Source organism: Dama dama, chromosome 24 (genome assembly GCF_033118175.1).
Source record: "Dama dama isolate Ldn47 chromosome 24, ASM3311817v1, whole genome shotgun sequence".
NCBI classification, from domain to species: Eukaryota; Metazoa; Chordata; class Mammalia; order Artiodactyla; family Cervidae; genus Dama; species Dama dama.
Genome location: NC_083704.1, coordinates 10,926,418 through 10,938,432, shown reverse-complemented (window position 1 = coordinate 10,938,432; position 12,015 = coordinate 10,926,418). Strand labels below are relative to the sequence as shown.

Sequence of the window (12,015 nt, the reverse complement as noted above, 5' to 3'; positions counted from 1 at the left end):
ACATGTGAGTAATAAAGCTATTTTGAACATTCTAGCCCAGAAAATGCAGAGGGAATAGGCTCAGTGAGTTCAATCCAGATGGCAGAATCATGAGACATAATAAACTGATATTGTATAAGTCGTTAGTTCCAGACAAAATCATTCCTAATACAGAGAAGTTCACTGATCATAAGGAAAGAGGAAGATGCTCTAGTCACCATATGGCTATTAATCTGTGTACCAAATACGAATCACATCAACTATGAATTAAGAACTGTAGAATTTCTCCAATTATCTTGTGAATTACACAATTATATTTATTTGTTCTCATAAATACATATGAATATGTATTTGTATGTTTATTATATGTTGCAGACATGTGAATGTACCAAAATTTTGAGAGTTCTGTTTTAGCAGTCCTCCATTTTCACACATTAATAAAGCATTTCAAAACCCCAAAGGGGGGACTTCCCTAATGGTCCAGTGGCTAGGACTCTGTGCTCCCAATGCAGGGGACCCAGGTTTTATCTCTGGTTGGAGAGCTGGATCCCACATGCCCTAGATAAAAGATTTCACATGCCACAACTAAAAAAGATCCCACATGCCACAACTGAGACCCGGAGCAGACAATAAAAATAAGTATTAGGTGTCATGGTCCAGGCGTGGGTTGGAAAAGAATTTCCAGACATGAGACTGAATGAGAGGGAAATAACGTTTATTAGAGTGGGAGATGCTGTTAGAACAGCAGGCCAGCTCAAGGGATGACCGATGTTGAATGGGGATCCTTAGTCCACTTTTATACACAAGGTACAAGGAGTGGGGTAGGGGTCTTGAGGGTCATTTGCTGATGGGATGAGGCACGTATACTGGGTGGGGGAAGAGTAGGGCAAATATTCCTCCCTATGGGGTAGGAGGGGAGACAGGTTACACTGTTCCATTAATAGTTACAACATGGGGAAGGGAAGGACGTTAAGGGTCTGGTTTTTCCAAGACGCTCCTTGGTTCAATCTGCTCTTTCGTCCTTGGGTCACCACATTCCAATTCTTTGGCCCCTTTTGATACCCTGCTCATGTCTAACTATCTAAATATTTCCCTTCTCCGGCATTTGGGAACCCAGTCTCAAAGGAAAAGGAGCGAAGACCACTCTGGCTTCTTCAGGCTGTACAGGGTGTCGTGGGGCTCTGGGTTCCCTTTGCCTGTTCTCTGTCAGGATGCATTTACGGAGGGAGATGAGAGCCCATGGAATGATAGGGTGGCTTGTTTCAGCATTGTCTGGGTGTTGGCCAGGAAATATTCTTGTCAAACTATCACTTGGAGATGTGTTGTATTCTAGAAGAAACAAACTTGACAAGAAAGTTAAAGGTACATGGCCCAAAGATGAATAGAAACAGAAAAGCTGCTCAGGGGCTAGCCAGGAGAACCAGGATCAGACATTGGCTCGTGACATTAGTGTTTCTCTAGGTACGAGCAGATGTAAGAATTTGGGCTCATAAAATCTTTACCTGAAAACATCTGACTATCCGAAGGCTGGTTCTTCTGGGTTTTTCCCAGAGCACAGGGTGCCTTATTTCTGATCTCCACCCTGAGCTCCTTTCAGGGGGTGCTGAAGGTCAGCAGCTTGCAGTGGTCATGATGTAATCTTTGTAGAGGCAGCTGGCAAGTGCCGACTTCCTGTGAGCAGGGTCCCTTCATAGCCACATATTTGACTGTGCTTTGGGGGCATTTCATGGCCATTGTGTCCCGAAGGGCTGGGAAGGCTCATTCCCAGGTTTAATGAAGATCCCATTGAGGGCCATTCACTATGCTGTTATTGGACCAAGCATTGCGAGTAGCAAAAGTCTCTGGACCATCGCTGTGTTACTAGCCTCTTGGTCCAGGAAAATATTCCCTCTTGTTGCTTCTTCCCATATCTAGAGTTATATTATCACAATCATTGATCGCATATGGAACTGCATGTCAGCCTTTTATCACAGGCTCAGTCACACATTTGGTAACGTAAGAAACAATCTTCTCAAACAAATGACATAGAAAATAGTATAGCAAGCAGTTATTAGGAAGGTCATAAGCAAGAATTTAAGTCAAGGACCTTCTTAGGTAGAGTCCAGTATACCCCAGGTCATCTGACTTCACTTGTTAAATGCCTATAGCCTGGTGTTAATCTCCTGGTTGTACATTATGGAGCATCTGATCTTTATCTGAAGATTGGTAACTATCTCAGAAGCTAGTCTTAGTAAACACTAGACCTCAATTAACAAAACTAGAAACTTAGTTTAACAATGAACAAAACTTAATATTCAGTGAAACATGATTTTTTTCATTATGAGGGCATTAACCCTATAGCCAGGGAAGGCTTTAACCCATCAAATAAAAATGAGGTTTGTCAGGGAGCCGAAAAAAGCCAAGTGGCTGTCTTGGATTTCCCATAGCCCTGACTCTTTGATTTACAGCTATTGTTCACCCATTTTTAATTCCCCCATTTAGGAGTAAACCGTTGCCATGATTTTAAGGATATCAGGATAGCAAAAGTTTAACCGTTAGGGCTTATTTTTTGTAGAAGTAGAATGAGCTTTGTCTACATGTACCATAATCTTAAATAATGCTTCTTTACTTTACCAAAGTAACAAAAGATTTAAAAAACAAATATAAGTCACTTAAAGGCAAAGAAATTCATAATCTGTTATTGAAAGCTGCATTCTAAGAAAACTTTGTTCTCTTAACATAGAGAGTAGACTAAATTACAGTCTGTTACCAGTTTACCAGATAACAAGCAAGCAAAATTTGTTTATCGGTTAATCTCAGAAAAGTCTTTTCCATAAATCTTGAAGTAGCAGTATTCTTGCAAAGGCATCAGAGTGAAACCATATAGGGCTTCCCTCATAGCTCAGCTGGTAGGAAGGAAGATCTTCCTCAGCTGTGTCAGGAAGATCCTCTGGAGAAGGGATAGGCTACCCACTCCAGTATTCTTGAGCTTCCCTTGTGTCTCAGCTGGTGAAGAATCTGCTTGCAATGCAGGAGACCTGGGTTCGATCCTTGGGTTGGGAAGATCCCCTGGAGAAGGGAAAAGCTACCCACTCCAGTATTCTGGCCTGGAGAATTCCATTGACTGTATAGTCCATGGGGTCGCCATAGAGAGTAGACTAAATTACAGTCTGTTACCAGTTTACCAGATAACAAACAAGCAAAATTTGTTTATCGGTTAATCTCAGGAAAGTCTTTTCCATAAATCTTGAAGTAGCAGTATTCTTGCAAAGGCATCAGAGTGAAACCATATAAGACAAGTTTAAAATCTGATTAAATCGCAATTGCCCAAGTAGCCTGGTCATTGCTGTGATATGTAACATTTTAATATGATAACTAGAATTCTAATTGACCACATTTTATCAGGGCACATAAGAGCTATATGAATTCCACATAATTTCAGAGTATCTGTATTAGTAACATCAACCATACAGTATAACCTGAGAAGATTTATCACCCCTTCAACAGTACTTCCCGTGCTCGCTTCGGCAGCACATATACTAAAAAAACAGTATTTCCCATTTAATTTAACGTGTCCAATGAACCCAGGTAGTTTAACAGTTCTTTGGGATGTCTCAGGGGCCCTCTGAAGCATCCCAAAGTCAGCTAGAAGTCAAGTTATTTAGGAAGTTTTGTCAATAAATAGCAAAAGGGTTTATAACACTCAGTCAGATAGAATCATATAGATCACTGTGAAACTATATATCCGCTTAGCCAAAGTCACAAAGAAGATTTCAAAGGTAAACATAGAACAGATCACTTCAGAGGTAAAGAAACTTAAAAACCATTATCAAAGGCAGTTCAACATCTCAAGAAAACTTGTATTTATGCGCAAAACCCTTGCCTTGGGGTCCACTTTCCATAAAATCTTATCACTTTCTGCACCCGTTACTTTGCTCTCCCATCCTGAAACAGCCACCCGTAAGTCAGACCTACTTCCTTTTCCCTTCATAAAATGTAATTTCATTCTTCATACCTTCTTTACTGAAAACACACATCCTGCTTTCCTTAAGCAACCAAGAACGGACCTTTATATTAGCATTCTATAGATTGGTGAACATAAATACCAGTGATAATGTCTTTAAAAAATTCTGGAGAACATCTCAGGATGGCATCAAACATTATTCATTAATAGTCCAAAATCTCTAGTTTCTCTGTAAGAGGAAGTTAGTGCTCAGAAATGAATGTTTCAGAATCTTATTTTATATGGAAATGACCTAGCTATTCAATAAACTTCCATCACTTAATTTAGCACAATCCTAGAAATTCAGGTTACCAAAATCTGGAGAGACTATTTTAGACACACATTTCTAAAGTATAATTATTCTTAATAGAGTTTATCTAAAAGCTCATATCTCATTTACGTTTTCAAGTTTCTTCACTTGAAGTACTGACAAAGTTTGTCCTTGCTGACAAATTTGTAACAGATAACTTGTAACAGAGACCTCATTCTATGGTGGTAGGCTAAGACTGGGTTCTGGTATGTCCTGGGAGCCTCTCTCAGACTCACCCCTTGGCTGCATTCTCAGAAAATGGAAATTTTTGACTCTGTAAAAGGCCTGGCCCCAATACAAACTGGGGGACAAAAAAAAAATGGCTTCTGAATGGCACACTAGCTTTTGATACAAGCATGATAACTTGTAACAGGGTGCCTGCCACATGAAGACTCCTGTGTGAGGATAAGGGGGACACAGAACAGATCAGGCCCCAAGGGCATCCACCCCCAGCAAGACAACTTCCGGGCACCGTGTCAAGCACATAGTGGTTGAAGCAAAACAGAGACCATCATCCCTTGGCCATCGCCAAGGGAAGATTTTGAACGGGGAGGGAGATGATCAAAGACAATTATATAAGATTTTCAAATTAGTGACTGGGATGACTGAAAGATGCATCTGAGGGCATAAGACTCTTGTCAGGGAAAGCAGTGTGAAATAACAACTCTTACTAGAGTCACGATCAGGAGTGGAAGGAAATCCTAGATAGTAAATGTAATCAAGAGCTCAGTTTGGAAGGAATTCGTGTCTGAATTGACTCAGATAAGCCAGAGGGATTTTTTGTGGAAGCAGCTCCCCAAGCACCCTACACTCAATAATAACTATAACCAACACATGTTGTCTACACACATTACTATGTGATGTGTACTCATTTTACAGGGGGCAATACTAAACCACAGGGAGACTAAGGAATGACAGAGCCAGAATTCCAGCCCAGCAAGAGGGCTGCCGAGCCCAGGCTCTCGGCAACTTTGTCAGCTACTGCCCCCCACACCAGCACCTCCTACTCTCCCCACCAGACTGAGACATTCTTAAGGCAGGGACTGTGTTTTTCAAATCTTTAGCTTCTTTTGCCTGATCCATATTTGTTGCTCAATAGATACTGTGAAGGAGAGGCTGGTTCAATGGATAAATTCTGTACTATGTAACACTCAAGAACTGAGACTCTGCACATTGTGACATTTGGGAACTAGAACCTATGGTGCCCTTGATGCCTGAAGATTAAATGAGACTAGAAATGCCTCTCAAGAGATCTAAACACCAATATAAGCTTCCTTTTTAAAATGCTGTGAAATGCTTCCCAGAGTGAAAACAATACAAAAGAGGATAGATTTCACCCAGGGGAGAAGATTTATGTATTTGACAATTATGTTAACCAATTCTGTCTAACAATCTTTTTTGTCTAACAATACAGCAGTCTTTGGTATCCACAGAGAATTGGTGCCCAGAGCCTCTCAGATACAAAATCCTCATATGCTCAATACCCTTACATAATACTGCTAAATATTTGCTTATAACCTATGCACATGCTCCCTTAAGATATAATTTAAATCTTATTTCAATTACTTACAATACCTAATACAATGTAAATACTATGTAAATGGTTGTAAATACAATGTAAATGCTATGTAAATTGTTGCTGGTAGATTAGGAAAATTCAAGTTTCACTTTTTAAACTTTCAGGAATTTTGTATATCTATGAAGCTTTTTGGAAGCAACAGTTAGAACTGGACATGGAACAACAGACTGGTTCGAAATAGGAAAAGGAGTCCGTCAAGGCTGTATATTGTCACCCTGCTTATTTAACTTATATGCAGAGTACATCATGAGAAATGCTGGGCTGGAAGAAGCACAAGCTGGAATCAAGATTACCAGGAGAAATATCAATAACCTCAGATATGCTGATGACACCACCCTTATGGCAGAAAGTGAAGAGGAACTAAAAAGCCTCTTGATAAAAGTGAAGGAGAGTGAAAAAGTTGGCTTAAAGCTCAACATTCAGAAAACTAAGATCATGGCATCCAGTCCCATCACTTCATGGCAAATAGATGGGGAAACAGTGGAAACAGTGGCTGACTTTATTTTTTGGGGCTCCAAAATCACTGCAGATGGTGATTGCAACCATGAAATTAAAGGACGCTTACTCCTTGGAAGGAAAGTTACGACCAACCTAGACAGCATATTAAAAAGCAGAGACATTACTTTCCCAACAAAGGTCCGTCTAGTCAAGGCTATGGTTTTTCCAGTGGTCATGCATGGATGTGAGAGTTGGATGGTGAAGAAAGCTGAGCGCCGAAGAATTGATGCTTTTGAACTGTGGTGTTGGAGAAGACTCCTGAGGGTCCCTTGGACTGCAAGGAGATCCAACCAGTCCATGCTAAAGGAGATCAGTCCTGGGTGTTTATTAGAAGGACTGATGCTGAAGCTGAAACTCCAATACTTTGGCCACCTCATGCGAAGAGCTGACTCATTGGAAAAGACCCTGATACTGGGAGGGATTGGGGGCAGGGGCAGAAGGAGGTGACAGAGGATGAGATGGATGGATGGCATCACTGACTCAATGGACATGAGTTTGAGTAAACTCTGAGAGTTGGTGATGGACAGGGAGGCCTGGCATGCTGCAGTTCATGGGGTTGCAAAGAGTCGGACACAACTGAGCGACTGAACTGAACTGAACTGATCAAGATTTTTTCATCTGTGCTTAGTTGAAATGCGTAGATTTGTAACCTGTGGATACAGAGAGCTGACTACATTTACTTTCTAAGAAATGCTAGATAACTTTCCTCTCATTTTGACATCATTTTCCACACTTGAAAATCATTCAATTGAATAATTATTAGTTACATTACAGGACTTGAAAGTTACAAACTTAAACATAAGTTATGAGTTTATAACCAACTGTTCTAATTGTTCATTTCACAACACTTAACAGTACACGTTGAATGACAAAAAAAATATATAAGTATCTTAAGGAGGATTTATTTAGTTGGGGTCAGAGAAATACATAGCCATTTTAAGAGCTGCATCATTTAATTTGTACTTCAAATGCATGCTACTTTACAGTTTAGAGCATAAAATATGCATGCGTGCTAATTAGATGTAATGCATATTTGAGATTTTCTGGTAAAAGCACTGCATGGTAAAGTATTTGGAGGGTAGTGGTAGCTTTCAGAAAAGAAAGTGAAAGTCGCTCAGTCTGGTCCAGTTCTTTGTGACCCCATGGATTATACAGTCCATGGAATTCTCCAGGCGAGAAGAATGGAGTGGGTAGCCTTTCCCTTCACCAGGGGATCTTCCCATCCCAGGGATCAAACCCAGGTCTCCCACATGTGCAGTAGCACCGATAGGCAGCTTCCCAGGTGGCGCTACTGGTAAAGAACCTGCCTGCCAGTGCAGAAGACATGAGACGTGGGTTTGATCCCTGGGTCAAGAAAATCCCCTGGAGAAGGAAATGGCAACCCACGCCAGTATTCTTGCCTGGAAAATCTCATGGACAGAGGAGGCTGGAGGGCTACAGTCCATAGGGTTGCAAAGAGTGAGATATGACTTAAGCAACTTAGCACACATGCACTTAGGCAACTTCTCCTATTAATTAAACCTGGTTTTTTTTTTTTGTTTGTTTGTTTTTGCTGCACAGCTTGTGGTATCTTTGTTCACCAACTAGGGATCAAACAGAAGCTCCAGCAGTAGAAGTGCAGAATCCTAACCACTAGACCGCCAGGGAATTCCCAAGCCATCTTTATCGCTAACTCCAGAAGGTTGGTCAATTGACAAAAGGAGATGAGAAATGAATTTTCATTGGTGAAATCACTGGTGCTGGGACATGGAGACTGGTTTAAAGGAGTTGTCCCTTAAGCCTCACCCAGTATCTTGTGTTAGCCACTTTTGGGAGTCTGACCCTTAATCTCAGAGTAACTGAATTGTACTGCTAGAAAATAGTCACATTTTCCTGAACTGGCTATTTCCTGCAAAATAATTTCAGGATATACAAAAGGACGGGGAGCTGAGTCTTTCCCTTCCTACAGAAGAAGCCAATGCTAGTTTGCTGACAAATATTCATACACATAGCAGAATTCAGCCTGAGATTCCCTTTCATTGTGAAGCGTTACCTGGTAGCCAGGAGGTGGGGAGACCTGGAGTTCTGATTCATTTCCAACTTGTCTCATCAACCAAAGGAACCAAATATTTGTCAATGATAAATTGGTGCGTTCACAGCAACTCTATAAACAAAGAAACTTTAGATTAATGGCTAAGAACGACTGCAGGGAGTATTTGGTAACAAAACACTTAGCCTGAGCATATCAGGGGTGAAGAATTCACAGTGGGCTGCAGTGCTCTTGTGTAATCAGTTGCACAAGACTCAGATGTTATTAATTATTAACCTGCTGAATCACTGGGAAAGCATTAGTCACTTGAACTGCAGGCATTTCAAAGGGCTGCCTCCCTCCTGAAGTTGACCATAGACTCATTGGTCCTTGTTTAGAGTTGCCAAGGCAAATGCTTATCGCCAAGTCATAATAACATTAAAACATCTGCTCCATGTCCTCATTCCTCACCTAGAGGCTATCTGAATGCTACCAGTTCTACAGATTTCACAGGAAGTCATTCAGAGAGGCTGCCTTTGAAATTTACCGTTATCATTTTCCCTCCACACACAAAACAAACTTCTGAAAGACAAAACCTTGAGCTCTTTTCAAAGCACTTAATGTTTTGCTTGACTGATTTTATAGACACCTTTTATTATGCTCCACTCTTTCATCTCACCCATCTGCTCCAAGAAAACATACTTCCTTCTTTTAAGGGGAACACCCATGTTCCCTAGGACATTTTTCTTTAACTAGAGGAAAACAAGATTATGGTTTTACCACTGAACTTTTGTAAGTTTTCAAATCAGGTCTTCTACATAAATGTTTAACATAAAAGTAACAACTCTGTACATAAAATTCTACCTCTGGATGAAATGTACAATACAATCTTCAGTTAGACCTTAATACTGGTGTAGCATTTGCCAATTTGCAGAGTCTCTACACACACACACACACACACACACACACACACACGGTGTTATCTGTTTCTCATCAAAATGACATTATGCTGGGGAGAGGGATAAATTAAGAGTTTGGAATTAACACACTACCATACAGGTAATCAACAAGGACCCACTGTATAATTCAGGGAACTCTACTTGATATTCTGAAACCTAAATAGGAAAAAATTTGGAAAAAGAATAGGACAATATATGAACGTATAACTGACTCTCTTTGCTGTATGCCTGAAACTAATACAACTCTGTAAATCAACTATACTCCAATGTAAGATAAAAACTAAAACAAACATAAAAAATTAAATAAAAACTAAACCCACATGAGGCACCATTGCTTTCGTGAAGTGGCCAAGATGGCGCACACGTGCTGCGTCCTGGAGGCGGAGTCTGTGAGCCTAGCCGGGTTAGGCGTCTTCCCCCGGGGGACTGCAGGAGGCCCACTCCGGCCCTCAGGGGTTGCTGACGGTGTCGAAGGCTCTGGGTCTGTTCAAAGGATTCACCCCTGAGAGACGGAGGAAGTCAGAACTCCCCAGCTTTTAGACCTCGACCCAGCCGGCGGCTCTCCCCGACCCACGCGCTGCGGCCCTGACCCCCACGGCCAATTGGCTAAGTGTCGGGCGCCTACCGGCGCTTTGGGGAGTGCGACAAGCCCCGCGAGATCGCCACTACGTGATCACACTGGTGGGAGGACCCACAGAGCTCACGCGAGACCCGAGCAGGGCGTCACGTAGCACGTAGGCGACGCTTGACGCAGAGAGGCTCCAAGCTAGTGGCCAGCAGCTGTTTTGGAAAACTCCGCCTAGTACCAGAAGCAGCGCCTGGTGGATTTACTAGCGGCAGGGAGTGGCCACTTCCTCATGAACACGCACCTTGACAGATGGAGCATGCTGACTCGCCTCGAGAACACCAAAGGCAGGAGGTTCGCAGTTTTTATACCAGGTGCTCCAGGCCTCTGATTTCTCCTCCCTGTTCCTGCATTATGGATGTCGGGTCTAGCTGGGTGGATATGATCAGATGAGAAGGACCATATCTGGGTCCAAGTTCATCTGCAAGTTGAGTGGCGAAGATGTATTTGGAATCTCTGTTCCTCTAATTACAACTGAAGCAAAACTGGGAAAGTCCGCTGGCAATGCTGTTTGGCTGAACAGAGGTAAGATATCTCCATTTAAATGGTATTAATTTTTTGTCAAGCAGCAGCATAATTGGGTAGTAGGTCCCTGAAGCTCTTCACTTTTTTGACCCTTGCAGAGGTTGACCACATAATGCAACTGTATGTGAAAGGGCCAAAAAAGCAAGGTCCTCAGAGACAAATTGCCGCAGAAGTCAGAAAACTTGTTTTTGGACAAGGACTCTGGGCTCTGCTCAAAGGTGCACACAAGCCCTTTAGCAGTATAGATGCACTGGAAGTCATGTCTGACCTAGAGTTAAAAGAGTTTTGAAAGTTTCTGAATTCTTCATTGTGGAATGAGTGTCGCAGATTTGCCGCAAAGCAAATGCCGTTTCTGATGATTCATGAGGGTATGAGATGGTCACAGGAGGCGGAGTCAGTGTATATCACAGTAACAAATGCTGAGAGTTGGTTTTGGTTGTTGGACCATGTATCCTTAAGAATGGCCTTTCCTTACTTAAAATGGTAAAAAAAAATTTCCACATGATACAATGGCTTCAGCTATGATGAAAAATCCTTCTGGTGGTTCACTTTTATCCATCATTCATTCTCAAGACATGGGAAGTTATACCTTGGCTTATGGAAATCCAAAATAGTATGGAGTATACTCGAGGCCTGACAGTGTGAGTTACTTCATTATTTATATAGGTTGGGTATGTTTGTATAATAGTGTGCTATTTTACTTCCTAGTCCTTGAACATTGAGGACTACAATAGAAAAGCATGATTTCCAGGGTTAATCTCTTTCAATAATAGTTTTTCCATGAAAAACTAAATGCTGCCTTTCCCATTCTGTTCCCTCTTTTGGAGATGAGGAAGAACAGTGAAAAAGAGGTATAATATGGAATTGTAGATACTTTTTTAAAAAATTTATTTTTTATTGAAGGATAATTGCTTTATAGAATTTTGCTGTTTTTTGTCAAACCTCAACATGGATCAGCCATAGGTATACACATATCCCCTCCCTTTTGAAACTCCCTCCCATCTCCCTCCCCATCCCACTCCTCTAGGTTGATACAGACCCCTGTTTGAGTTTCCTGAGGCATACAGCAAATTCCTGTTGGCTATCTATTTTGCATATGATAGTATAAGTTTCCGTGTTACTCTTCCCATACGTCTCACCCTCTCCTCCCTTCTCCCCATGTCTATGAGTCAATTCTCTATGTCTGTTTCTCCACTCTTTCCCTGTAAATAAATTCTTCAGTACTATTTTTCTAGATTCCATATACATGCCTTAGAATACGATATTTATCTTTCTCTTCCTGACTTACCTCATTCTGTATAAGCGGTTCTAGGTTCATCCACTTCATTAGAAATGACTCGCATGTGCTCCTTTTCATGACTAATATTCCATTGTGTATATGTACCACAACTTCTTTATCCATTCATCTGTCAATGGATATTGAGGTTGCTTCCGTGTTCTACCTATTGTAAATAGTGCTGAAATGAACAATGGGATGCTTGTGTCTCTTTCAATTTTGGTTTCCTCAGGGTGTATGCCTAGGAGTGGGAATGCTGAGTCATATGGTGGTT

General features: G+C 41.4%; 1 pseudogene; it reads left to right on the top strand.

Annotated features, from left to right (window-relative positions):
* The first annotated feature begins 9,668 nt into the window (after nt 1-9,668).
* On the top strand, nt 9,669-10,990 carry LOC133046219 (tyrosine--tRNA ligase, mitochondrial-like; annotated as a pseudogene).
* Nucleotides 10,991-12,015: the final 1,025 nt, after the last annotated feature.